The sequence below is a fragment of the Furipterus horrens genome, unplaced genomic scaffold (genome assembly GCF_987537825.1).
Source record: "Furipterus horrens unplaced genomic scaffold, mFurHor1.1.pri manual_scaffold_4, whole genome shotgun sequence".
NCBI classification, from domain to species: domain Eukaryota; kingdom Metazoa; phylum Chordata; class Mammalia; order Chiroptera; family Furipteridae; genus Furipterus; species Furipterus horrens.
Window position 1 is genome coordinate 119482522 of NW_028327174.1, and position 26967 is coordinate 119509488.

At 40.7% G+C, this 26967-nt stretch overlaps 1 protein-coding gene and 1 long non-coding RNA gene across 3 annotated transcripts in view; both read left to right on the forward strand.

The window, feature by feature from the left end:
* LOC150012742 (uncharacterized) lies at window positions 1–26760 on the forward strand. Its single transcript, XR_016510533.1, has 2 exons — window positions 1–148; window positions 26506–26760. It is a non-coding gene; the product is annotated as an uncharacterized LOC150012742 (long non-coding RNA).
* SHC3 (SHC adaptor protein 3) overlaps window positions 1–26967 on the forward strand; it is a 255280-nt gene that overhangs the window by 73187 nt on the left and 155126 nt on the right. The gene's annotated exons all lie outside the window — the stretch shown is intronic.

The window sequence follows — 26967 nt, forward strand, 5'->3', positions numbered from 1 at the left end:
GCTAGTTCCCTGACCTCTTCCACGTGGAAGGCCATAGCCACTCAGACCCCTTTACCATCTGCCACCAGTGTATCTGTGTCACATATCATCACAAGTTCACAGAGGATTGGAACAATGCACATTGGAAAAGGCCGCATTTACTAACAAGGTATTTGTATTGTTTATAGAGGCTTTCCCATCCTCAGGGCACTGCTCAGACCATAAGGAGCTGCAGAGGAGGAAGATGGACATGTGGAAGAAGGGCAGGTAAGGCACTGGGCTCCTCAGAAGCTCATGAATGGTCCAGGGGATGATACCACCCTTCCTGGTAGAATGATGAAAACACGTAGGAGGTGGGAGTCTGGACATCTTTTGTTTAAGTGTGGGGTCATTGTTTCTTCTTGGAGAACATGAACTCGATGTGCTACACCTCGACGAGCAGGACCGTGGTTCGGTCACTTTCTCACTTTACAATCCCAGAGGAAGTCAGGTGGAAGGGCCCATGTTTGAAAACCATCACACTGGTGGTAAGATATGGGCTTCACCCCTAGCACGTGGTAGAACACAGGCTGCCTGACTTGGTGCCTTGCTGCTCCACAGCTCAGATCTGACTACTCCGTTCTGATGCTCCAGAGTTCTTATTTCATCACAAATAAACACCTCTAATGTTGATGTAAGTTCATTGTGCCAGGAACAAGAGCATATCTGTAAAAATCTTCCCTAAGGCTGCATGACTCAGAATTAGAACAGAGAGCAGTGGTGTGAGCAGTCTGCCCACCCACCTCTGTGTTTTTGGGCAGTGCAGGATGGTAACTTGTGATGTTAGCCTTACTGGCTCCTTCTAAATTTATTGTTCTGAGCATATTTCACAGGCTGAACCTATCACAGCCTTGCAGTCTCAGGTGGGTGAGACCTGGCAGGGAGGGAGTTCATGTTTTCTCAGTTAAGAATTCTTTTTGAAAACACTAGCTTGCCTACGTGCATACCGTCCAAGCTTTGGATAAAGTAGGCTGAGTCCTTCAGCTTCATTTTTACATTGTTACTTGGGTTTTAACACCAACCAGAATAGTTTTGTATCTCCTTCATTGGTGTTTGAGTGCAAGAATGTGCTACACACAGGAAGGCATGGATTATAGGTGCCCAGGTGGCTACTGCCCTGAAGAGAGGCCCAGAGTCATAAGGCAGTAGGAAATGTGTTCAGTGCAGGTGAAAAGTATCATGGAAACATGGAAGCCAGGCTCTGGGGCCTGCATGAGTCTGGGAGGACTTCCTAGAAGAGGGAACATTTAAGCCCAGGCAGATTTCTCCCCCAGCCACATGGTAGACCAAAGGAAATGTGAGTCTGAGGCAATTACTTTTACTTGGGCTATTCAAGGGCATCTGGAGATTCCTTAGTTGTCTGTACTTGGGGTCTGCTTTCCCTGCTGTGCAGTAATTCTCATGCATGCTGATTGGCACAGGGACACGGGCACAGTCTGCGCCCATTCGAGATCTGGCCTGAGCAGTTGCCTTCAAGACACCTGAGGGGGCTTGGGGTGTGCAGTCTGCTTTCCCTCAGGCTGAACTTTGTGCTCGGTCTGCAACTATAACACAGGGAAGTACAGTTAGCAGGGAGGGGATCACCGACAGAGGGCTCATTCAGGAGCAGGGTCCCCTCGGACTGGCTCAGTTCCTGTAGGATATACCTTGGAGTTCTCTCCTGGAGAGGTAGGGATGCTGGCATGTCTGCCCACTGACTGCTCCCCACTATGTTAAATTAAGGGCTGTCCTGGGCAGGGACAGAGCCTCACACTTTGGGCATCCTGATCAGCCTGGGGATTCTGGAGAAGCCTTCATCATGGCAGTGGATGCCAGACTTGGGCCCTGGAAGAAGCATAACTGCATTTACAGGCACCGCCCATGAAGCTCAAAGTAGGCTTGGGCTGCTAGACGACAGCTGGCTGAAGGGACAGCACCAGAGCCTTTGGCTTTTGGGCCTGTGTAACTGAATGGGAATTTTCAGTTGAGGCCCCTCTGAATAGCTCTCCCAGTCCAGTCTTTAGACAACAGAGTCCTGACCCCTTATAGCAGAGCAATATGTACAATACATGGGATGGAGTTCTGAACATAGCAGATGAGTAAAGGGATCCTTTGGTGCCAACCCAGCACCACATCTTACCAGAGAAGCACATCGCACTCACTCATTCCCTTCTCTGGGGTGTGGCTTCTTATGCATGGAATAGAGATGGAGCCCCCACTTGAAGCCTGTTGAGAGTTTTGGAAATGAGACCTGCAAAATGCTGAAACTGTACCTGGCATGTAGTAAGTGTTCAACAAATCTGGATAGGGTTATTATTATGAATTTAACTTTGCTGTTCATTCTTTCTTTTCTTTTTAAAATACATTTTATCGATTATGTTGTTACAGTAGTCCCAATTTGTTTTTCCCTTTGCCCCCCTCTGCCCAGTTACCCCCCTTCCCTCCAGCAATCCCACCCCCCTTAGTTCATGCCCATGGGTCATGCATATAAGTTCTTTGGCTTCACCCTTTTCTATATTATTCTTCACTTCCCCATGAATATTTTGTACCAACCAATTACACATCTTAATGCCTGAGCCATTTCCCCATTTCTTCCCCTCCCCACTCCCAGCTAATAACCCTCCAAATGATCCCCATACCTATGATTCTGTTCCTATTCTGGTTTGCTTAGTTGGATTTTGTTTTTATTTTTTAGATTCAGTTGTTGATAGGTGTGAGTTTGTTGTCATTTTAATGTTCATAGTTTGGATCTCCTTTTTTTTATTAAATAAATCCCTTTAATATTTCATATAATAATGGCTTGGTGATGATGAACTCCTTTAGCTTTATCTTGTCTGGGAAGCACTTTATCTGCTTTTTGATTCTAAATTATAGCTTTTCTGGATAGAGTAATTTTGGTTGTAGGTCCTTTCTTTTTATCACTTTGAATACTTCTTACCAGTCACTTCTTTCCTGCAAAGTTTTCTTTGAGAAATCATCTGATAGTCTTATAGGCACCCCTTTGAAGGTAACTCTACTTTTCTCTTGCTGCTTTGAATATTCTCTCTTTATCTTGAATCTTTGACATTTTAATTATGATGTGTCTTGGTGTGGTCCTCTTTGGGTCTAGCTTGTTTGGGACTCTTTGTGCTTCCTGGACTTCTCTATTTCCTTTGCCAAAATTTGGAAGTTTTCTTTCATTATTTTTTCACATAAGCTTTCAATTTCTGGCTCTTCCTCTTCTCCTTCTGGCACTCCTCTGATTTGGATGTTGGTACATTTAAAGTTTTCCCCGAGGTTCCTAAGGCTCTCTTCATTTTTTTCAATTCTTATTTCCTCATTTGGTACTGGTTGACTGTTTTTCTTCCTTATGTTTCAAATCATTGATCTGAATTTCAGTCTCCTTCCCTTCACCATTGGTTTTGTTTGGATTTTCCTTTGTTTCATTTAGCATAGCCTTCACTTCTTCCCTGATGTGTTTGCCGTACTTAAGCGTATTTGTCAAGCCTGCAAGACTCTTTACAACAGTGTTATGAACTCTCCATCTGTTAGGTTGGCTACCTTTTTGTCACTTAGTTCTGTCACTGGAACCTTGATCCGTTCCCCCTTTTGGACCATACTTCTCTGTCTCTTCATCTTGACAGGCTCCTGTGTTTGTTTGCCTCTGTGTCTTAGGTAGAGCTGTCGCACCTGTTACATTGTAAGGGGCGGAGCCTTAGGTATTTGTCACTATGGGTGACCCGTTTCATCACATTGTGGTGCTGTATGTTAGGAAGGGGTCTGAGAGGGAATAATGCTGCTAGCTCAGCACTAACCCCTTTTCCAGGCAGTCCTCCCACTTCCATATGGGACTGGCACCTCTCTAGCTGTTGCCCTGGCTGTCATTCCCTGAGTGGGTGGATTTGTGGATGTTCAAAGACCATGGGGGGCCTTTAAATAAGTGGATTCTGCTGAGAGACAAGCAGTTTCTTCCTCTACTCCAACCCCCACTGGTTTGCATAGTCAGAAGCAATGAGGCTCTATTTTCCCTGTCACTGACACTGTGAGCTTCGTGATCTGGTCTGGTCCTGGGAGTGTTCCCCAGGTGTCTTTCCCCACTTTTGATAATGTGTGACTGTGCTTTCCACTGGCCTATTGCTGCTGCCGCTGGCTGCTGCCATTGCTGCCCCTGCTGCCGCCACCGCACCACGTCCTCTCCATGTCAGCTCCGCCCCTCCTACCTGTCTGGATGAGTATTTCTTCTTTATATCTTTGTTTGTTGGAATTTCATACAGCTCAGTTCTCTGAAACTTCTGGTTGTCTCTATTTTTGAAGTAGTCATATTCCTTCTTAGTTGTGAAGGGAGATGTAGCATGTCTGTCTAGGCTTCCATCTTGGTTGGAAGTCCTGCTGCTCATCCTTTCCAAATTTTTGTATAGGATAATGGTGATTACTGACTGATATTATTACAAATTATCAATATCACCCAATTTGATCCAGGGTATTTTTTCTAGCTGAAAAACAAGATTGGTTTGGTTACATATATAGAATGCAATATTACTTGGCTATAAAAAAAGAACAAAATTTAATATTCGCAATAGTACGGATGAACCTAGAGGGCATTATGCTAAGTGAAATCAGTCAGGCCGAAAAAGACAAATACCATATGACTTCACTTATACGTGGAATCTAGAGAACAAAACAAACAAAAAAAAACAACAACAAAAAAAACCAGAAACAGACTTAGAGATATAGAGAACAAACTGATGGTTTCCAGAGGGAGGAGTGTTGGGGACTGGGTGAAAAGGATGAAGAGATTGAGAAGTACATATTGGGAGGTACAAAATAGTCATGAGGAATGTAAAATCCAGCATAGGAAATATAGTCAATAATATTTTAATAACTATGTATAGTACCAATTGGGTACTGGAAATATTAGGGGAAATACTTTATGAAGTATATGATTCTCTTAACCACTATTCTGTACACTTGAAATTAATACAAAACAATATTGAAAGTTACCTGTAGTTGAAAATGAAATAAAATAAATTAGCACCTGAGAGAGACTCTGGGTCCCTCAAAGTGGATGAAGAAACTACTCAGACACTCTCCATCTGAGGAAGGAAGGGAGGGGGTTTTCTCTAGTGGAAAAAGTCCCCATTTCTTTATTAGCCAGGGTTTTTATCCACTTTCCACATGTGGAAATACATAAGGAAAATATGCAGCCCTTCCCCAAATGGTAGGGAGTGGAAGGGAAATGCAGATCAATACAGGGTTGAAACATCCAGGTATCTTAAACAAGGTCAAAACATTTCCTCTTACTTAATCATTCTGTCCTTCACATTTTACTGACAACAATTTGAGGCTATACATAGAAAAACAGAATAGGCTCCCTTTTCCTTAAAAGCCACTTTGTATTTCTATTCTATCTTTAAAATCCCCAGAGGGTGGGATTCAGAGCAGGCCGGGGAGACAAGCTGCCAGCTAAGGGCCCAGCTGGGGGCGGCTCTGCACAGTGGTCAGAGTCTTTTAAACCAAGCCTGTCTGCTTCCCACATCTCCGCATGCCTGTCTGTCCCCCACAAGCTCCAATTAAAATAAAAAAAAAAAAAGAAATATTGGTTTGATGCAACAAACTGAACTTACTGAAGAGGATAAAATATCTAGTAATGTGGCATTAATTTTCACTTGAGCTAATATTGTCTAGTATTTCATTTTATGTTTCTGCTTTGCCAATTGCTTAAATAATAATAGTAACATTGATATTGAATACTTACTGTGTTATAGGCATTCATTAAGCATGTCATTCATTCAGTCAACAAATATTTATTGAACACATAGTACATCCAGTCTCTTCAGTTCTTAGGAATAAGGTACTAAAAAAGAGCTTGCCTTCTTCTATTGTTGGGGGAGAGAGAGAAAATGAACACAAACATATACAAAAGAAGGATGTTAAGGTGAACCATGTGAGCTTATCATTTTGTAGCTGACAATGATCGGCTGTCAGCAAGTGCATGGTAATTTTAGACAGTGATGAGAGTGTCTAGAGTCTCTTCTCGGGAACCCTGGGAGGCAGGCTATATGCATTTTGCAGATGAAGAAACTGAGGATCAGAATGTTTATGCCAACTATTTTTGTCTTTTCTCTACCATACCATAGCAGAAAGAAAGGACCACACAGCTAAGAAGTGGCAGAGCTGAGAACTGAAGCAGAAACTGGATCAAAGTCTGCAATTATAAATAGTGCTGTAGTGATGTTTGAGGAATGGTTGCATCTTTCAGAAAAATCCTGACATACACTGGGATGTGAAAGTCCCTTGTTAATTACTGAATGCCTTTTCTGACCACAGTGGAACGTTGGCCTTGAGTAGGTTACAGAAGGAATGAAAGCAAGCATGGGGTCTGTTGAGGTGCTTGCCATCAGCGGGGATCAGTGAGGCAGATGCAGCCATCCAAAAGGGGTTCTGCATACTGTGTTGCTCCCATTCTGCTTACACTGTTCAACCTGGGAATGCTCATCTGTGCCTCAGCAGCTTATCATTCACTTTCACCAAATGAAAGAGGAAATGTAATAAAAATGTTCTTGACAAAAAATTTCACATGAATATTTTATAGAAAAGATGAGGCCCTGCCATGGCTGGTGTACCTCAGTGAATTGAGCACCAACCGGAGAACTAAAAGGTCACTGGTTTGATCCCCAGTCAGGGTACATATCTGGGTTGTGGGCCAGGTCCCAGTTAGGGGCATGTGAGAGGCAACCCGATTGAAGTATCTCTTGCACATTGATGTTTCTCTCCCTCTCTTTCTCTTTCCCTACCCCCCTCTAAAAATAAACAAATAAAATATTTTTTAAAAAAGGAAGGATAAGGGCCTTATCATCCCAACTAGCTAGAAGTAAGCAGGGTGAGATAGAAGGTGGAGAGGTGGGTTGCGATTGGGAGGTGAGAGGATAGATGAGATGAGGAAGGATGGGCTGAGTGGGAGTAGGATGAAATGGGGGGGGCTAAGGGCAGTGGAGGGGGCTAAGTGGGAGGGACGACATGCCATCTTTTTCTCCAAGAGGTCTGGAACAGATTCGTCTTTCTTTTCTTGCCTTAAACATCTGATTAAACCAGCCTGATTCTCCTTTTTTCCCCACATCTGGTAAATACAGACATCATTCTACTTCTTTGTTTCCCCCTTTCATTTCAAGTACTGGTTAGCATTATGTCAGGATGGCCCCATTTTCTTAATTCTCTGACCAGCTAGTTATGGAGATCAAGTGTAAATTAAGTAGCTGTCTCTACCATTGAGGACATTTATTGTCCAAGAGTATGAAAACTTCTGACGGTGTGGCCTGGGAATCCGGGTGAGATTATCCTAGTGACAGTCTCCTTGGCAAGACTGTCAGGGTCAAGTGGGCGTGCATGGCTAGACAGCAGGCCCAGGGCCGGGGATTGGCGGGGGCTGCCATTTGGCTGCACAGGTGAGCCAAAAGCTAGCAGGATGTGTGGCAAGGAAGGGCAAGTGGGTATGATAAGTTCAGATGTCACTGAAATGCAGAGAAAGGAATTAGACAGAGTATCTAAGTTTTAGCAGAAGAAGTCAAGGACTTTGCAGAGCCTTACATGTAAAGCCTCAAGACTTGTTTGCTTATTTATTTGGTTATTTATTTGTTTCTCTGGCAGCCTATTAATCTGGCTTTGCCTCCTGGTGGAACTTTCTGGTTGGTAAATAGATACCCCTCTTTGAAGAATTCGGTAGCAAGAAATGTGCTGATTACCATGATGTAGTCCCATGGTAATTCTGCCAAAGTGGGTTGTGCAAGGACTGGGTCATCCTCAAGGTGACCCTGCCAGTATCTCTGGATGGTAGCTACAGGAACAAAGTTTTTGTCTTTTCTGTACCATACCACAGCAGAAGGAAAGGACTTCTTACTTAACCTGAGCTCTATTCTAGTATGAATTTCTTTAAGAACACAGCAGGCTGGCCAGAAGGGGCCACAGGGATGGTTTGTGTTATATCAGCACTCTGACCTGGGACAGGGTCCCCAAAGACTTAGTACACACAGAGATCATCTTCTCTTCTATAGCAGTGGTTCTTCAATTCAGGCATACATCAGAATCACCTGGAGAGCTTGTCACAACAGATGGCTGAGCCCTACCTTCAGAGTTTCTGACTCAGTGGGTCTGGGGTAAGGGTGAGAATTTGCATTTCTACCTAGTTTTCAGGGGATGCTGATACTGTCTGTCCAAGTACCACACTTTGAGAAACAGTGTTCCAGAGTTTTATTTTTAACTTCTGAACCATTTGCAGCTACCACTATGAAAGAGCTTTGAAAATGAATCCATTAATTTTTTTCAAGAAATCCTACTCATCCAAAAATTTAAAAAATGGAGAGCATAGATGACTTGGTGGCTTAAAATGGTTTAAATACAAGCCATAAGATGAATATGTGGCATTCACCCCATACTTTCCTTAAGGACCATCTGGCATGTTGTGTATTTATTATCTCCCTGCCAGAAGCACATTTGTGTAAGAACATAGCTCTCTAATTGCTCCTTTTCTGTCTCATTTTCTGAGTTCAATTACTGCCCACCCCCCCACCCCCCACCACCACCCTGTATATTATTTCATAAGTATCTCTTTGTTCTTACAGAGGAAAGCCTAGGGTTGCAGGTTCTGGAGCCAGATTGTCTGGGTTTCTGCTAGGCTGAACAACTTTCTAGCTGTCTGACCTGTGTAAGTAACTTAAGTTCTTGGTATTTCAGTTTTCCCATCTCTAAAATGGAAACCATAATGGTACCTTCTTCCCTCCTTTATAGGGTTGAGAACTAATAAAGTTAATATCTGAAAAGCATTTAACATGCTGTCCACTACATGGGAGGGCTCAAGACATAGTAGCTAACACTGTTATTTTATTTTATTATATCCTCTCCATGTTGATGATCTCATTGCTTTAAATAACACCTTCAGGTATATAAGTTACAGATCTGTATCTGTACTTTTGTATCTTTTCTCAACTCCAGCCCTGTGCTCATAGTAGCTGACTGGACCTATGTCTTCTTGCAGATGCTCGGTCACTTGTCAAGTCCTAGGTGACCCATCTCTGCCTCTCTGTTCTGTTACTGCCTATCATTCTCACCTCCATTCTCATAGTCAGGTCCAGCTCACATCTCCTTGTATGTTTGTCATAATTACAATGCACACATGTCCCAAACTAGAAACCATGGAGTCAGTCTTATCTCTTTCTCCCCCCTCGTTCAATTACCAATGCTTGTTGATTTTCTTTTGGAAAACTGTTATGTAATTTCCCTCCTTTCTTTCAGTCTCTCTCTCCTTTAATTCCCTATGTATCTTAATCGGTTAATGTGCCTGAAACATATTACTCTCCATTAGGCTTCATTGCTTGTTCATTACCTGCAGGAAAAATATTGAGAAAACTTATTATTCAATGATTTACTTAACTTGCCTCAGCATACCTTTGCAAATATATGTCTCATAACTCCCCACTGTGCTTCCTTTGCATGGCCTACATACTACTACATTCTTCTGGTCCACTGTCTATGTCTCAAGGCCAAATATTCAGCCATAGAAATATTTGTTTTTGCCCTTAAATGTAAGACCACATTGTCAGAATTACCCTGCAGGCTTATCCCACATTGCACATAGTATTGGACTTTTGAAGACACAGACCATATTTCATCTTCTCTAAAATATAATCTACTGTTAAAAAATACTCCATTATTTCATAACTACTAAAAAAAGGAACTGCTTATTGCTTTCACATCTCTTAGAATTAGATTTTACATATTGAATTCCTGCAGCTAGATTTATATAATTATAACACTGTACATCTGTTAAAAGGAAAATATAAGCAATAAAAGAGCTTTTCCTAAAAATTGTTTTCTAATTGAGGGTTTGAATATAGTGAATCATTTCTTTCCTCAAAATTGGCATTGCTATCTATGGTTTTTTAATAAGTTGTATTGTCCTTCAGGCCATTTCAAGGGCTTTGGATATCAATGAAATTGGAATAAAAAATAGAAACCAAAAGGTAGTTGTTAAAAAGATTACAAAAATTGATAAACTGCTAGTTAGACTAATAAAGAAAAGAGAGAGAAAATTCCAATGACCAATTACAAGAATGAAAGAGGGGACATTACTACAGGTACTACAGACACTGAAAAGATAATAAGGGAGTATTTCAGAAAATTTTATGCCAATAAATTGGATAACTTAGATGAAATGTACAAATTCTTTGAAAGATACAACTATAAAGTGGTTTCTATATATATATATATATATATATATATAATTATATATAGTGAAATAAATACTATGTATTGTCAAATAAATAATATGACTAGGCCTGTATCTATTACAAAATTAAATTCATAGTATAAAGTTTACAATAAAAACAATCTTCACATATAAAGAACTCTAGGACCACATGGTTCTGTTGGTGAATTCTACAAAATATTTTAAGATGAAATACCACAATTATCCAAATCTTGTCCAGGAAATAAAAGAGAACACTTCCTGGTTCATTTTATAAGGCCAGCATTATCCTGATACCAAAACCAGACAAAACGTTATATAAACAGTTCAATAGATGCAGAAAAACCTTTGACAAAATTTGACATATATTCATGATAGAATCTCTCAGCACTCTAGGAATAAGAGGAAGTGCCTTTAATCTGATAATAAGACATCTACAAAAAAAACCCAAAAAAAACAAAAATAACAACTAAAGCCAACATTATAATTAACAGTGAAAAGCTTTCTAATATCAGGAACCAGGCAAGGATGTCCACTTCTACAACTCTTATTTAACATTGTATTAGCCATCTTTGTGTGGTTAGAGAAGGAAAAAAAAGTAAAAGCCATATAAATTGGACAGGCAGAAACAAAACTATTTGCCAATAACATAATCATCTACTTAGAAAATCTTGAAGAATATACCTAAAAGCTATGAGAACTAACAAGTGAGTTTAGCAAGGTTGCAATTGTATTCTTATATAATAGCAAAGGTCAGTTGGAAAATAAGATTTTAAAAGGATCATTTACAATAGCATAAAAACGTGAAATAGTGTTGAATTTAATATGTTTGAGACTTATATGCAAAAAGCTACTAAACATTAATGAAAGAAAGTAAAAATATCTTAAGTAAATGGAGAAATATACTGTGCCTGTGGATTAAAAGACTCAGTATTGTTAAAATGTCACATCTTTCCAAATTGACCTAAAGATTTAATACAATTCCAATCAAAGCCCCAGTAGGCTTTCTGTTGAAACTGACATGGTGATACTTTAATGTATATAGAATAACCAAAGACCAAAAATAGCTAAAACAATTTTGAAAAAGCAATACAAATAGAATTCACAATATAAAATTATAGTAATCAAAATAGTGTGGTGTGAGCATAAGGGCAGACATGTAGAGTCCAGATGATCATATAATTTTTATTCTTTATTTTTTTAATGTGATGTATCTCATTGATTGATTTACAGATGTTGAAGCATCCTTGCATCCCTGAGATAAATATCACTTGATTGTGGTGTATGATCCTTTTAATATATAGTTGAAATGTGTTTGCTAATATTTTATTGAGGCTTTTTGCATCTATATTCATCAGAGATATTAGCCTGTAATTTTCTTTTCTTGTAGTTTCCTTGTCTGGTTTTAGTATCAGGGTAATGTTGGCTCCTTAGAATGAGTTTGAAAATGTTTCTTCTTCTCTCTTTTTTTGAAAGAGTTTGAGAAGGATTGGTATTAATTATTCTTTAAATGTTTAGTAGAACTCACCAGTGAAGCTATTTGTTCCAGGAGTTTTCTGTGTTGGGATGTTTTTGATTACTGATTGAATCTCCTTATTACTAATTGATCTGATCAACAAAATCTTGATACATGTGATAATATGGATAAATCCTGTGCTGAGTGAAAGAAGCCAGACACAAAAGGTTGCATACTGTATGGTGCCATTTATATGACATTCTGAAAAAGGTACAACTAGAGACAGATTTGAGATCACTGGTTGCTAGGGTGTAGAGGTGGGGGAAGGAGACTGACCACAAAAAGGGCTTGGGAAAACCTTTGGGGACAATGAATATACTCTGTCTTTTGATTTGGTAGTGGTTGCATGACCATACATGCTTTTAAAACAGACAGAACTGAAAATCTAAAAAGAGTGAATTTTTAAAAATCCTCAACTGAGAATATGTTTATTGACTTGAAAGAGAGAAAAAGAATGTGAGAGAGAAACACTGATTGATTGCCTCCCATATGCGCCCCAGCTGGGGATTGAACCTGCAACCTTTTGGTGTATGGGGCATTGTTCCAATAAACTGAGCCACCCAGTCAGGGCTAAAAAGAGTGAATTTTATCTCATATAAGTTATATCTCAATAAATCTGTCTTTTAAAAAGGTGCTCCACTATTGACTCTGGAGTTTTCTTTCAAACTAATGCTACTCATTCTGCAAGTTGCAATGCATATATGCAGGGAATGGCAACTACATCATGACTGCTGCCTGACCAACTGTGGTTTCAGAAATTCAGTGTGGTCCCTTCTCCTCACTAAGGAAAAGAACCTTCTAAGGCTATGAGACCCTTGATGGTATCACCTGACACTAATTTTTCCTTATACTTCACAGACTTTGATTACTATTTATTAGATCAGTTAGTGCTTTTTACACCAGAGAAGATTCTTGGACTTGAACTAATAGGTGGAGAATTTTGTGCCTTGGGAAAACATAGGAAATATATAGATAAAAATAAAACATAAAATAACTACATTCTATAGACTAAGATGTATTCTTTATTTCTGATTATAAAAATAACACCAAATAATTAACATATGCTTATTAGTACAAAATTGGAATGTACAGAAATGGTGTATCCTCCCACCCACAAACCCAACACCATTAAATATTTTAAACTTCCACATTTCGACTCTCAGACGCACTCTTTTCACATTTTAATATCTCTGAAATCTGAATGTGTCTTGTATGCAGTCATGTCTTAATCTCTTCCTCCCAGGCAGACAGCAGTTATGGGTTTGCTGTTATGGTTGAACACATGACCAACTGGTTGTTCATGTCAGATCAAGTAGTTGACTTTGATTCTCAATGATCAGTCTACCAACCATTTAAGAGAACATGAGATCTCATTTTTGGCCCTGTCTTTCCCAGCAACTTCTGGAATGGCCAAGCATTAATGCTTGCGGAATGGGCTTCAGTGGCTTAGAAGAAAATACTGAAATAATCAAGGAATATTCTTTTGAAAAACTGCCATGTCCCCTATATTCTTAGTGGCTCAGAGGATGATGTTGCATATAAGTGCTCAGACACTAACAACTCAATCAAAAAGTGTTCAGAAAAAGTGTTGAAACTAAATGCAAAGAAGTGGTAGTAATAGTTTAACCTATTTATTTCACTTACCTATTTCTTTTATGTGTGCACAAGAATGATATATAATAAATATCTATGCATCAATAAGTATAAAAGGGTACTTTTTTCATTTTAAAACATATTTTATAGATTATATTATTACAGTTGTCCCAATTTTCTCCCCATTTGCCCCCCTCCACCCAGTACCCCCATTTCCTCCAGCAATCACCCCCCTTAGTTCATGTCCATGGGTCATACATATAAGTTCTTTGGCTACTTTATTTCCTATACTGTTCTTAATACCCTCCCGCCTATTAATAACTACCAATTTATACTTCTTAATCCCTGCCCATTTTCCCCCAACTGGTAACCATCCAAATGGTCTCCATATCTATGATTCTGTTTCTGTTCTGCTTGTTTTCTCAGTTTATTTTTTAGATTCAATTGTTGTGAATTTATTGCCATCTTAATATTCAATTATATTTTATTGATTATGTTGTTCAAGTTGTCCTGATTTTTTTCTCTCTTTGCCCCCTCCACCCAGCACCACCTACTCCCTCCAGCAATCCCCCCACTATTGTTCCTGTTCATGGGTCATGCATATAAGTTCTTTGGCTACTCCATTTCCTATACTGTACTTCCCCATGCTATTCTGTAACTACCTATTTGTACTTCTTAATCCCCTCACCTCTCCATTCATTCCCCCACACGTCCTTCCCATCTGGCAACCTTCAAAACACTTTCCATATCCATGATTCCATCTCTGTTCTTCTTGTTTACTTAGTTTGATTTTTAGATTCAATTGTTGATAGATATGTATTTTTTGCCATTTTATTTTTCATAGTTTTGATCTTCTTTTTCTTAAATAACTCCCCTTAACATTTCATATAGTAATGGCTTAGTGATGATGAACTCCTTTATCTTTATCTTGTCTGGGAAGCACTTTATCTGCACTTTGGTTCTAAATGATAACTTTGCTGGATAGAGTAATCTTGGTTGTAGGTCCTTGCTTTTCATCACATTGAATACTTCTTGCCAGCCCCTCCTTGCCTGCAAAGTTTTTTTTGAGAAATCAGTTGACAGTTTTATGGGAACTCCTTTGCAGGTAATTCTCTCCTTTTCTCTTGACGTTTTTAAGATTCTTTATCTTTAACCTTTGACATTTTAATTATGATGTGTCTTGGTGTGATCCTCTTTATATCCATCTTCTTTGAGACTCTGTGCTTCTGGACTTGTGTGTCTATTTCCTTCACCAAATTAATGAAATTATCCTTCATTAGTTTTTCAAATAAGTTTTCGATTTCTTGCTCTTTTTCTTCTCCTTCTGGCACCCCTATGATTTGAATGTTGGCACATTTGAAGTTGTTCCAGAGACTCCTTAGCATATCTTTGTTTTTTGGATTCTTGCTGTTATGATTGTTTTTTTCTTCCTTATGTTTCAAATCGTTGATTTGATTCTTGGCTTCACCCACTCCACTGTTGGTACTCTGTAAATTTTTTTTTATTTCACTTAGCGTAAACTTTATTTCTGCTTGGGTCTTTTTTATGCTGTTGCAGTACCCAGTGAGTTCCTTGAGCATCCTAATAACTAGTGTTTTGAACTCTGCATCTGATAGATTGCTTATCTCCATTTTGTTTAGTTCTTTTTCTGGACTTTTGTTCTGTTCTTTTATTTGGGCCATATTTCTTTGTCTTCTCGCTTTTGGCAGCCTCCTTGTGTTTGTTTCTATGTATTGGGTTGAGCTGCTTTGACTCCCTAACTTAACAGTGTGGCCTAATGTAGACAAGTGCACCCATATGTTGGATGGGGCCAAGTCTTAAGTAATCACCTGGGCAGGACAACCTGTGTGAATGAGGTTGATGAAATCTCAGATATGGTGTCCTTTCTCTCTGGCTCTGTGTGAGGGAGGGCTCAGAAAAGGGACAATGGCTGTTACCTGGCTTCTAGAGTTTTGTCTGGGAGGAAGCTGTCCTCCGGCACTCACCTTGATGTCTGACACTTTAGTTTCTCTCTGTATGTCACTGGTGCCCCTCAAACTGCTGCCCTGGTACTGGATACCAGAGGCAGTGAGTCTGCATTAAGTCCTAAGTCTATTGTGGACCATTTAAGATGAGATGCCTGAGAATCCCACAGTGTCTTCAGTTGCCCCAACTCACATTGGTTTTTACAGCCAGAAGTTATGGGGGCCTATTTTCCTGGCACTGGAACTCTGGGCTGGGGCTGGTGTGGGGCTGGGATCTCTCGCTCCCGACATATCCCTCCCAATTTTTATTCATCACACATGGATGTGGGACTGCCTGTTCCATGTCTCCATTTCTCTGTACCTCCACATCTCCACCCCTCCTACCCATCTGAATGAATGTGACTTCTTTAATTCTTTGGTTATCGGACTTCTATACAACTCAATTTTCTGACAATTCTAGTGACAGTTGTTTTGTAGTTTAGTTTTAATTATTGCTGTAGTTTTGCAAGGAGCAGAGCTGTATTTACCTACACCTCCATCTTGCCTGGCAAAAAGAGTACTACAAAAGTATAAAAAGTATAAAATATTCTGCACGATATAGCAGCGTGCTATATTTTAATTTTTTGCATTGTTTCTTTTGTTGTGGGACATGTAATTTGATCTATTTTACAATAAGTTGATCTTCAATTTGACTAAATATAACATTTCCTTCATTTTCTCTATGCATTTTAAAACATTATAATAATTATAAACTAATAGAAAATGTGTAAGATGAATAGGACAAAGAACCCCTGCAAGTCTTAACCATTTTAGAATAGATTGGAGATATTGTTTCTTTAACCTGAACTATGTAAGTATATTTCCTGAGGACAATGACATTTCCTTACATATCCATAGCACAGTGAATTTTAACACCGATAGAACACTATTACCTAATCTACCATCTTATCCACATCTCATTAGTTGTTCCAATAACGTCATCCACAGCTGTTTTTGCCCAGTCCAATCTTCCATCCACTGCATTTAGTTGTCACTTCTCTTTGGGCTCGTTTAATCTGGAACAGTTCCCAGCCTTTCTTTGTCTTTCCTGACATTGCTTTTCCATAATTCATTCCATGTTATGCATTTTTTGATAGCAAACCATAGCAATTTCTGTGCCCTTCTCAGTTCATGATATTAGGAAGTATATGATGTCACTGTATTTCAATATTCATGATGTCAACTTTGATGACTTAGTTAAGGTGTTGTATTTTTCATATGCATTGTTGATATAATAGTGTTTAGACTGTATGTAAAAAATTACATTCATCTTTCCTCCCTTAGCATTATAAGCACTTCCTTAATATTTATTATTTATTATTGAAAAAGAATGAAGCCTAATGTGTCTAAATCCAGGATGATTGAGTTAAGTTGTCTTGTACACTTTGGTTTAAGTTTACTTGATGAGCTCTCCGTGAGACATTGCATGGCCCAGTAAGGTGACAGGCTGTCCTTGGATGTTTCCTGCATGGAGCTGGTGGCCTGGCACACAGCAGGTGCTCAATCAATGTTTGTTAAAGTCTTCAAATTTTAAGGATCCAGGTAAATGACTGAAAATGAAGCATCAGGAAAAGCAAATTGCTGATGGTGACATCCTAGAAGTTGTGATTAATGAGATAAAGTCCATGTAAAGAAGTGATATTAAATATTTTTCCTTTCATTCTGCCCCAAAGGCCTTTTTCTAAGAAAATTAGTTCAGCCGTATCTGTTGAACTGCATGGAAGTCACTCATTTTAGAAGACACAGCATCCTTTGTTTGAGTATCATATTTGAGTATAAGGCCTTTCTCTTTATGTTTTTATTTACTATTTATAACCTGGAAAAATAAAGACTTGCTGGATAAATTCAAGATTTGCAGCTTATAACTCCTTTGAAACAAAGCCTTTAACCACTGGAAAGTAAATTTAATTAGTCAGTCTGTGTGCCTGTAATTTTGTTCAATGCACTGTAATATCTAAAATATCAGATAAGAGAGAGGCATATTATTGAATGGTTAGTCTGACTCTGCCTCCTCCTCCAGGGGGTGTGGCTTGAGGCTGGTGTTCTATTAAGAGAATGAGCCCTTCGTCCTGTGTTGTGGACTGCTGTACTTGCTCTGGGGCAACCCCTCAGGATCCAGGAACACTGAAGTGCCCCCTCTGGTGGAGTTTCTAACTTCACCTCTCCCTCTGAGATGATAGCACCAGTGCCAGAGGCTGCTGCTCCCTGCTGCCTGGTGCAATTTCCTTGGCACTCCTGTGAGGCCCTGCTCACTCCTCTTGTGTTCTCTTCTGTTTCAACAAACAATCTTCAATTCCTTAGGCCTGACTATAGCAGCGCCAGCTTTGCATAGGTGACTGCCACACCCCTTGTCCCACCTCCACTCTCCCCAGGGAGGACAGTTGGCAGGAGTCTCCTAGGGATTTGGTTTTCAGACCTTGTGTCTTCAGTACCAGCAAACCCTCCTTGTTGACTGTATTCTCACCCACATTTCCTCTCAATCCCCTTGGAACCTGCGGGACAGCCAGGTAACAATGAAAGTGAGATGGGGCTATTATCACTGCAGCCTGTACTGGGAGCTCTCAGAGTGTGCACTGGGGTGTGTGTGTGTGAAAAGGGCAGGCACTTAAGCAGTTTTAAACTGAGCTCACCTTCCTTGGACACCTTTATCTTGGATAAATAGCACATCCACAGGCTATTCATGGGAAAAGACGTACAACTGTTACTGCTGGAGGATGAGACATTGCAAGTTGGGACTTGTGTGGGAGACAAAAATAGTCTCTACATCATGGTTTCTCAGCCTTGCCACCATTGACAATTAGGGCAGGGTGATAGTTTTTGTGGGGGGCTGTTCTGTGCATTTTAGGACCTTTAGTTGCCCCCTATCCTGTACCCACCAGATGTCTCCCCCAACATTGTAACAACCAGAGCTGTCTTCAGACTTTGCCTAATGTCCCATGGATTAGCACTGCTGCTCTGCACTAATCTATATGTGTTAAAACGGAATTCTATTTCATTATAAAAGTCACATATACACACCCACTAGAGAAATTCTAGAAAACAACGTACAAAAAAAAGGGAAGGGGAGGTTTTCCCTTAATTTTTCACATATTTGTGATCACACTTTATGCAAAGTTTTATGTCTTCTATTTGCTCTTTAATGTAATATTAAGCGATCAGATTCATATGTTAATTTACTTTATGTTATGTGCATGTATTATCTTTAGATCACCCCTTCTCCCCAATCTACAGTATTTATTTAATCTTAGTGGAAATGAATTCGGCCCTTCATGTGTGGTGGGAGCTGAGTCAGAGTACAGACCTTACTTGGGGTGGATAGGGTGGGGTTTCCAAGCTTCTTAAACTGAGGACACAAGCAAGTACCTATGTACTGGTACTCGGTTCTCAGGGAATTAGAATCATCTCCTCACTTATCAGCAGGAAACATTTTTTATGTCTGGCTAACTTATTTTCACCCGAATACGACACTCATCCGTATTTAACATTAGTGCACGTAGCAGGGTGGAATCTGGTCCTCTGAAATGGATGTGCTTAAATATGTGTTATTTATTTTTTCCTAGCTCTGGTTTGTTTACATGTGAGGCGGTGCTTTCTGACATGTGGCTGACACCCACAAAGCCTTTTAATAACTGCAGAGCACAGGTTGTGCAGGGGGATGTCCTATGAGAAGCATATTATTATTTAGGTTTGAAAGGGTCTTAGCTCAATTATTTATAACCATAGGCAAAAATTCTATTATTATAGGCATAAAAATGAGTTGAAAAATGATGATTCATTTGACAGGAAATACTGAAGTTTTAATTATGCTTAGAATAAAAGAAGGCCCCATGACTGCAAACAGCATCAGTGTCTGGCTCTGACAGCAGTGGGTGGCTTTTCTTAAATTATTTTTTGGCTTCCACTTAATTGCTACTTTTTATTTTGGTAAGATATACATAACAAAATTTACCATTTTAACCACTTTTTAGTGGGAGTAAGTACATTTATATTGTTGTACAGCCATCACCACCATCACCTCCAGAACTTTTTCATCTCCCCAAACTGACATTCTGTCCTCATAAACACTAACTCCCCATTCCTCCTCCCCTAGCTGCTGGCACCCACCACTCTATTTTCTATGAATTTGGTTACTCAAGGTAAGAGGAATCATACAGTATTAGTCCTTTTGTGGCTGGCTTCTTTCATTAGTATAATGTCCTCAAGGTTCATTCATGTTGAGGCATGTTTCAGAATTTCCTCCCTTTTTTAGGCTGAGTCATATTCTATTTTATGTATAGCCCACATTTCACTTATCCATTCATCTGGTCAAAGGACACTGGGTTGTTTCACCTTTTTGGCTACTGTGACTAATGCTGCTATGAACATGGGAGTAAAAATATCTCTTTGAGACCTTGCATTCAATTCTTTTGGGCATTTTGCAGAAGTGGAATTGCTGGATCATTTGGTAGTTCTATCTTTAATTTTCTGAGAGACTGCCATACCATTTCCCACAGCATCTGCATCATTTTACATTCCTACCAACAATGTGCAAGGTTTCCAATTTCTCCACATCCTTGCCAATACTTGCCATTTTAAAAATATTGACCACCCTTTAATAGCCACGGGTATTACTTGGTATCTTAGAGCTTGTACAGGAATAATCATTTGTACTTGTATTGAGCTTTGCTTTTTATCCTGAAGTCCCTTTGAATGTGAGTTCATACTTCATTTCCTTGGGGCTGATGAGTGTTTGCCTGTACTCAAATGCCAGGTGTTTCAGCCTGAATTCGTCATATTTCTCCCAGCAGGTAGGGCTTACGCTGCAAACTAGATCCACTCCTCAGCCCACCTCCCAGCTGTGTGACCTCAGACAGGCTCCTTAACCTGTAGCCTTAGGTTCTAACATGTAAAATGGAATCATAATGATTCCTACCCTATTAAAAGATCAATACACTTAAAGTCATAGAATAGGTTCAGAAACTGAGTAAACACTTGGTAAACATTAATTGTGGCTATTATTAATACTTTTACAGTCTTCTTACCTTGGCAATGACACAGCCACTTCACCAGGCACAGAGTCATCATCTTCAAGCTATGTGTGCTGTCCTGGGGAATGCCGCCTGAGTCTCTACCTTCTTCCCACCCCACCTCATTCCTTCCCAGGACTCCTCACCACAGGGCTCACTCTCACGTTAGACTCTGGAGGATTTGCCCATCAATGCTTCCTCCACTAGTTCTTATTAAAAGATACCACAGTCCTGTTCCCAAATAATTTTAACCATGTTTTTTTCTAGTTTCAAAAATTATGATGGCTCTTAATGACATAGAAGATTACATCTTCATTCTGCTGGCTGCTTTTCTCATTTTAATTGTTATCCTTATTTTTTGTGTTTACAAATGAGCTTGTTGAGGTATAACACACCGCTGGTGGAGTGCACATATCTCAAGTGTGTAGCTTGCTGGGATTTCACACATACCTGTGCAGAGGAGCTGTCAGCAGCTCAACATCTCCAGACCTCACGTCACTCCCTCTGCCCTCCCAAGCCAGTAAAGTCCCACCCATTCTTGACCACTTCATAAATGGGAGGACACAAGTGTCCTTGTGTCTTACCTTTTTTTCTCCCATTCATCATTTTGTCTGGACCTTTGTTCATGCTGCTACCTGCCCCAGGAGTTTGCCCTTTTTTACTGCTGAGTGGTGCCCAGGGTGTGGAATACCATAAAGCTAGGACATTCTTGTGTATGTGTGTGTGTGTATGTTTCTGTCTCTCTCATGTGCCTTGATGATCAAAGGGTAGGCTATGTTTCTTGTTTGATTAAAGATATTTTTGTGTGTGTAACTATACATTTCTCCTCCATAGCTTCATTGAGATCTAAGTTACATAAATAGAACCCACCTATTTTAAGTGTACGGTTTGATGAGCATTGGCAATTGTTTATAATCATTTAATTGCCACCACAAAGAATATATAGAACATTTTTCTACACCACCACTCCCTGCTACCACCACGCCCCAATTCCCTTGTACCTTTTTCAGTCAACAGTAGTCCTCAGATCTGCCCTAGCCAACCAACGTGTTACTGAGCAAAAGGGGGCTTGTTCACGTGGCACCTTTGGTGTAAGCCCTAACACTCAGTGTTGAGAAAAATAGGTCTTTATTTACAATATTCCAACATGGGTTGTGCTGGGAGCACTCCTGCTTAGAGCCCTGTTTTCCCATGAGACCCAGCACTTCCCTTGCTCCCCAAGAGGCTATAAACCAAAACCAGACCCAGTAGTTCCCCATTCCTTTTCTGTCAGTTCTCTCCTTCAGGACCTGGGATACAATGTCATCAGCCTCCTTATAATAGTCCAGGAAAGCATGTGCCATGTTACACTGGATCATGGTGAAGTCCAAGAAAGGCACAAGTCCTAAGAGAGTGTCCTTTTCTCATGTTCCAAGTTCTAAGAGTCCAGAGTCCGAGTCTGCAAGGCGGAGCCCTGGTGGCTTCGGAGTCAGTTGGGGTGGGCACCATCAGAGCAGCAGCATGCCTGCTTTCTTCCTAGCACAGGCCGCATGGCTGAATCATCCCTATGAACTGTAGAGCTGCTTGCTGCTTCTTCCTTCTCACCGTGGACCAGCTTCACTACAAACTACATAGTTGCTACATCTTCGCTCATTCTCATACACACCAGACCTTGTGGAGGGCTGGTGGGGTCCCTCTGAAGTCTTTCAAACCACGTGGCCCAGCCAGCCAAGTGGCTGCTGCCTTTAATTCTGGCTGGCTCCTTTCCTTCTAGGTCTCCCCTTCAGGGAAGGCTTGGCTACCTCCTTGCCATTGATACACAAAGTATCTTAAACAACATCAGCTTCCCTCTTACTGGCCCTAGCCATAGATATGCAAAGTACCTTAAAAGTTGCACTGTCTCCCTCCCCCACCCCCAAAACTATAGACTGTGGGGACTTTTGGGGACCCCTGTTACAAAAGTACTTTCTGGCAATATAATTTTGCCTTTTCAAGAGCTTCACATAAATGGAATATACTGAATGAGGCCTTTTGTGTCTGGCTTCCTTCACTCAGCTCATGCTTCGTGGGTCACTTTGTGGTTGTGTGTCACTGCTAGTAGGATTGCAGAGTGGCTCAGAACTTTGGAAAGCAGCTGGACAGCCTCTTAAATTAAAGTACCCAGCAATAAAAACATATGCCTACAGTATGACAAAGCTAATAGCAGCATTATAGAATAGACCCAAGAAACAACCCAACCATTAATGAACCGGTGAGCAGAGAAACAAGTTCTTGTATGTATATGTTATAAATACCACTCAACAATAAAACAAGAATGAATTACTGATGAGAGTGACGACATGGACTAATTTCTTGTTTTATTTTTTCTTTTAAAAATTTTCATTCAAACAACAGATGCTAATTGTGACAAGTCAAACAAAATAGAAATGTAGAAAGAAAAGATAAAGTTTCTCCCTAATTCAGTCACACCTACTTGAAGTGAGGTAACAAGTAACTACATCATTTTTTGCATTTGTACACATACACACCACACATTACACAATACACACATACCACACACACAAACACACCACGTATACTGCACACATACACTACACACCACATGTACCATACACATACTACACACACACACCACACATACACCATATACAATATACTGCACACCACACACACTACACATACACACATACCACACACACAAACATACCACGTATACTGCACACATACACTACACAACACATGTACCATACACATACTACAGACACACACCACACATACACCATATACAATATACTGCACACCACACACACTACACGTACACACATACCACACACACAAACACACCACGTATACTGCACACATACACTACACACCACATGTACCATACACATACTACACACACACACCACACATACACCATATACAATATACTGCACACCACACACACTACATGTACACACATTACATATCACCCATGCATACACCACACATGCACAACCATACATCATATACCACATATACCTCATACCATACATTCACACCAGGTATATATACCACATACCACTCACACACACACCAAGAAACTCCACTTTTTATAAAAAAATGGGGATGTGTCCACACCCGTTACCTCACAATTTGACCTCTTTGTGAACAGATGAGTAGATTTGATTCTAATTTCTTAATTTTTATAGCTGCAAATTGTTACAGCTACATGATAATTTAGTCAACTATTCCCATTCTTGTTTTGTTTTGCTGGGCAAAGCTATGCTGCGAGGACACACAGGCCTCTGCCCTTGTATGTGGAGTGGTGGGGAGGACGAAGGATCACATCCAACCCCATATTGCATGGCATAGCAAAAGGTAGGCTCTCAAGCCTTCGAGTGGGGGTAGGATTGTCACATTCAAGCACAAGCTGAACCTTGGTAGTTTTGGTGGCTCTCTGTAGAGAAGGATGCTTGCAGCCTCCTCAGTGTGGGGCTGCTACACAGTGGCCTCTGAAGTTTACACTGTTATGAGTGATCTATGAAGCTACCCATTCTTCACAGCATTTCATCACTGGGTCTTAATTTAATGTCTTCAATTTTTACCAGTTTTATGGTCAAAATAATATTGCTTTTTTTTTTTTTTCCAGAGGATTTTTGTGTACCAGGGAGGTATCATCTTATAATATATATTTGTAGCTGGTGTAATTTCTTTTAATTAATTACCTTTTACATTACTTGCCCATTTTTCTACTGGGCTTTCTTTTTTTTCTTATCAATTTGTGGAAGCTTTTTGCATATTTGATATATGCTGAAATATTTTACAATACAATTAAATTATATTAGAGTACATCTATCAGTGGTTTCTTTATGACTTGTCTTGAGTATCTCCCTTACTGTGAGATTATACTAATTTTCTAATATTTTATTTTTTACTTTTAGATCTTTTTCACATGTAATATGATATCCACCTTACCAACTATTAAATTCCCTTGTACACTGGCTCTGTTTATGGGCATATTGCTGTCCACTGTTAGGTCTGTCTTCCGTGTGCCATTAACCATGGTTCTGATTGTGGTGCTGTTGTGGTCATGTTTCTGAGCTGGTAGGAGGCATCACCCCTTGCTGTTCTTTCTTGTTAAAAAAGTTTCTTCACAGTTTTTGAACTTTCTTTGCTTTCTAGCAATAGCTTAGTGCAAAAAGATCTCATTAAGATTATAATTACCATCAAATTAATGTATTGCCTTGAGGAGAATTTACATTTACTAGTATTATGTGGCACAAGGCAGGGTTTGCATTCATTCAGATCTTGCTTATGTCCTCCACTTGACCTCATGCATGCCATGCTGATCCTGTCCCACTCCGTCCACATGTTTCCTCGCTTTGGCCTTGATGTGCATGAGGCTCCCACTTTAACCCCACATCTTCATTCTACATGCTCACAGCTCCTAGAGGAAAAGACTCTTTCTGGTTTCTCTCTCCATCACCAAACCCTCATGTTAGTTGTCAGACTTTTTTTCCTTATGTCACCTCAGCAACATAATCTCTCCCAGCATTCATAGCCCCACCTATGTGGGGTTAATTCTTGCCTGTTCCTTTGGTTCTCTGTTAGGGGCCCTGCTCTGGGTTATTCTTCTGTCCTTGATAGTGGCCAGTTACCTCCTGATCCATTCAGGAGGGAGCCTGAGTGGAGCCGCCAAAACTACCAGGGCTCAGCTGTGCCCAGGTGAAATGGTTTCTCCTTCTGACCCTGCATCTTGGAGGCTCCAGATCCTACCTTCCTCTGAGACCTTTGCCGTGCCACACAATATGTGGCTTGGTCCTCCTCATCATCCCACACAGCTGGTCTTACCTCCTCATGTGCACGGGATGGTACTGAGCCCACTGGCAGCGCTGGCTCTTCCCTTTGTCTCTCTCCTGCCCGCAGAGTCTGACTTCGGGGCAAACACTCAGTCTCCCAGAGGGAAGGGCTGGCCCAGGCTGGTCCCAGTGCCGGTGCTGGCTTTGTGGTCTTGGCAACCAGCGGGGACTCCCTGTACCTCCTGTGGAGGGCAAATAGACAGGGACACGATATGTGCTCACCTGCCTCATGTCGTCTAAGAGACACGCTATACCCAATGGGTGCTGGGCACCCACCCATCATGTGTGTTCACAGGACTGTATCTGACAGTCTGGGGCAGCTTTTGAAGGCAGGGCAGCGGTGTTTGTCATTCTCATGAGAGGTGAAGGCATGCAGCTCCATGACTCTCCCCAGCTGTGCTGCCCCGATTATTGTGGGCTTTGGTGATGGGGCAAATCCTCACACTTGTGGCTGGGTGCCCCTCACTGCTGTGTGACGGTTTTCTTGCTCTTTGGGGGCTGATGGCAGTGTGGCTCCCTAGTCACCATGTGCACTGGATGGGAAAGGCCTGGCTTTGACACATGAAAGTCTATTTCTGATTTGATTCCACTAATGTGGTGTGATTCTGGAAAAAGTGAAGTACCTTTTCTGAGCTTAATTTCTTTTATCATAGTTTATTTGTCCCAAACAGGAAAAAATGGCACCTACATTTCAGGGATGGTAGCTTAAGGAGATGGGGTTCATAAAGATGCACAGCAAGGATCAGCTGTGCCTCACTCTTGGGGGCTGGGTCACCACGGTGCATGTGTGTGTGTGTGCGTGCATGCGCATGCGTGCACACATGTGAATATGTGAAAATGAGTGTGTATGCAAATGTGTGTGAAAATGAGTGTGTGTGAGTGTAAGTGTGTATAAATGAGAGTGTGTGTATGTGAGAAATAGAGAGAGCTCCCTTCCTACAGCTTAGTGTCTCTTCTAAGGGAACCCAGGGACCCTCCCCTCCAGACCCCAGTTCCCTCAGGTGCTTCCCCTTAATTCAAGGGCTACCTTTACATACAGCAACAACCCAGAGAGATTTCTTTGCAGGTGTCTTCAGTGACTTCTAATGTTTCACATGATCTCTCTTGCCCTTTCTCTCCCCAAACTCTGTTTGAGGGACTCTGCTTTCACATAACACAGAAACAGATAAATATAGGTAGCAAGTCAGGCATGAGGACTGAGAAGGGGCTTACTGCGAATGCCATGACTAGAGTAACCCATTATGAACAGAAGAGGGAACTATGTCTTGTATAAGTAAACACCACCAGATGGGGCCCTACAAAACAGGATTGATAAACCAGAAAGAATCACTGCGTTTTCTCTCTTGCCTTGCAGATGTATGCTCTGAAGGATACTTTATGCAGGACCCCCACGGGCTGCCGACTCCACTGTCTGGACTGTCCAGCTCTCAGTCTGACTCCACACCTTACTGGTGACCTCTGCTTGCTCTGCTCCCTCCTGAAGCTCCTCCTCCATCCCCCCACATCTCAGGGTAACTTCTGTCTATTCCAAAAGGCCTGTCCATTTTTGTTTTGACTGATAGTGTTGTAGCTCTTTGTTTTATATTAAACATATCTTTGAAAAACACAACCCATTATGTCCATGGAGTATTTATTTCTAGGAGTTTGTACTTTGGTGTCTTGTATTTCACATCACTTTTCTTCTAGGGCTAGTTTATATAATAATCTATAGTTGTCTTATTATTTAAAAAGTGGTAACAGGGAGAACATTTTTGACCAGCTGAGTGGGTACATGGCTCTCCCTCCCCTCCTCTGACTGCTGGGTGCCTGGGAATCC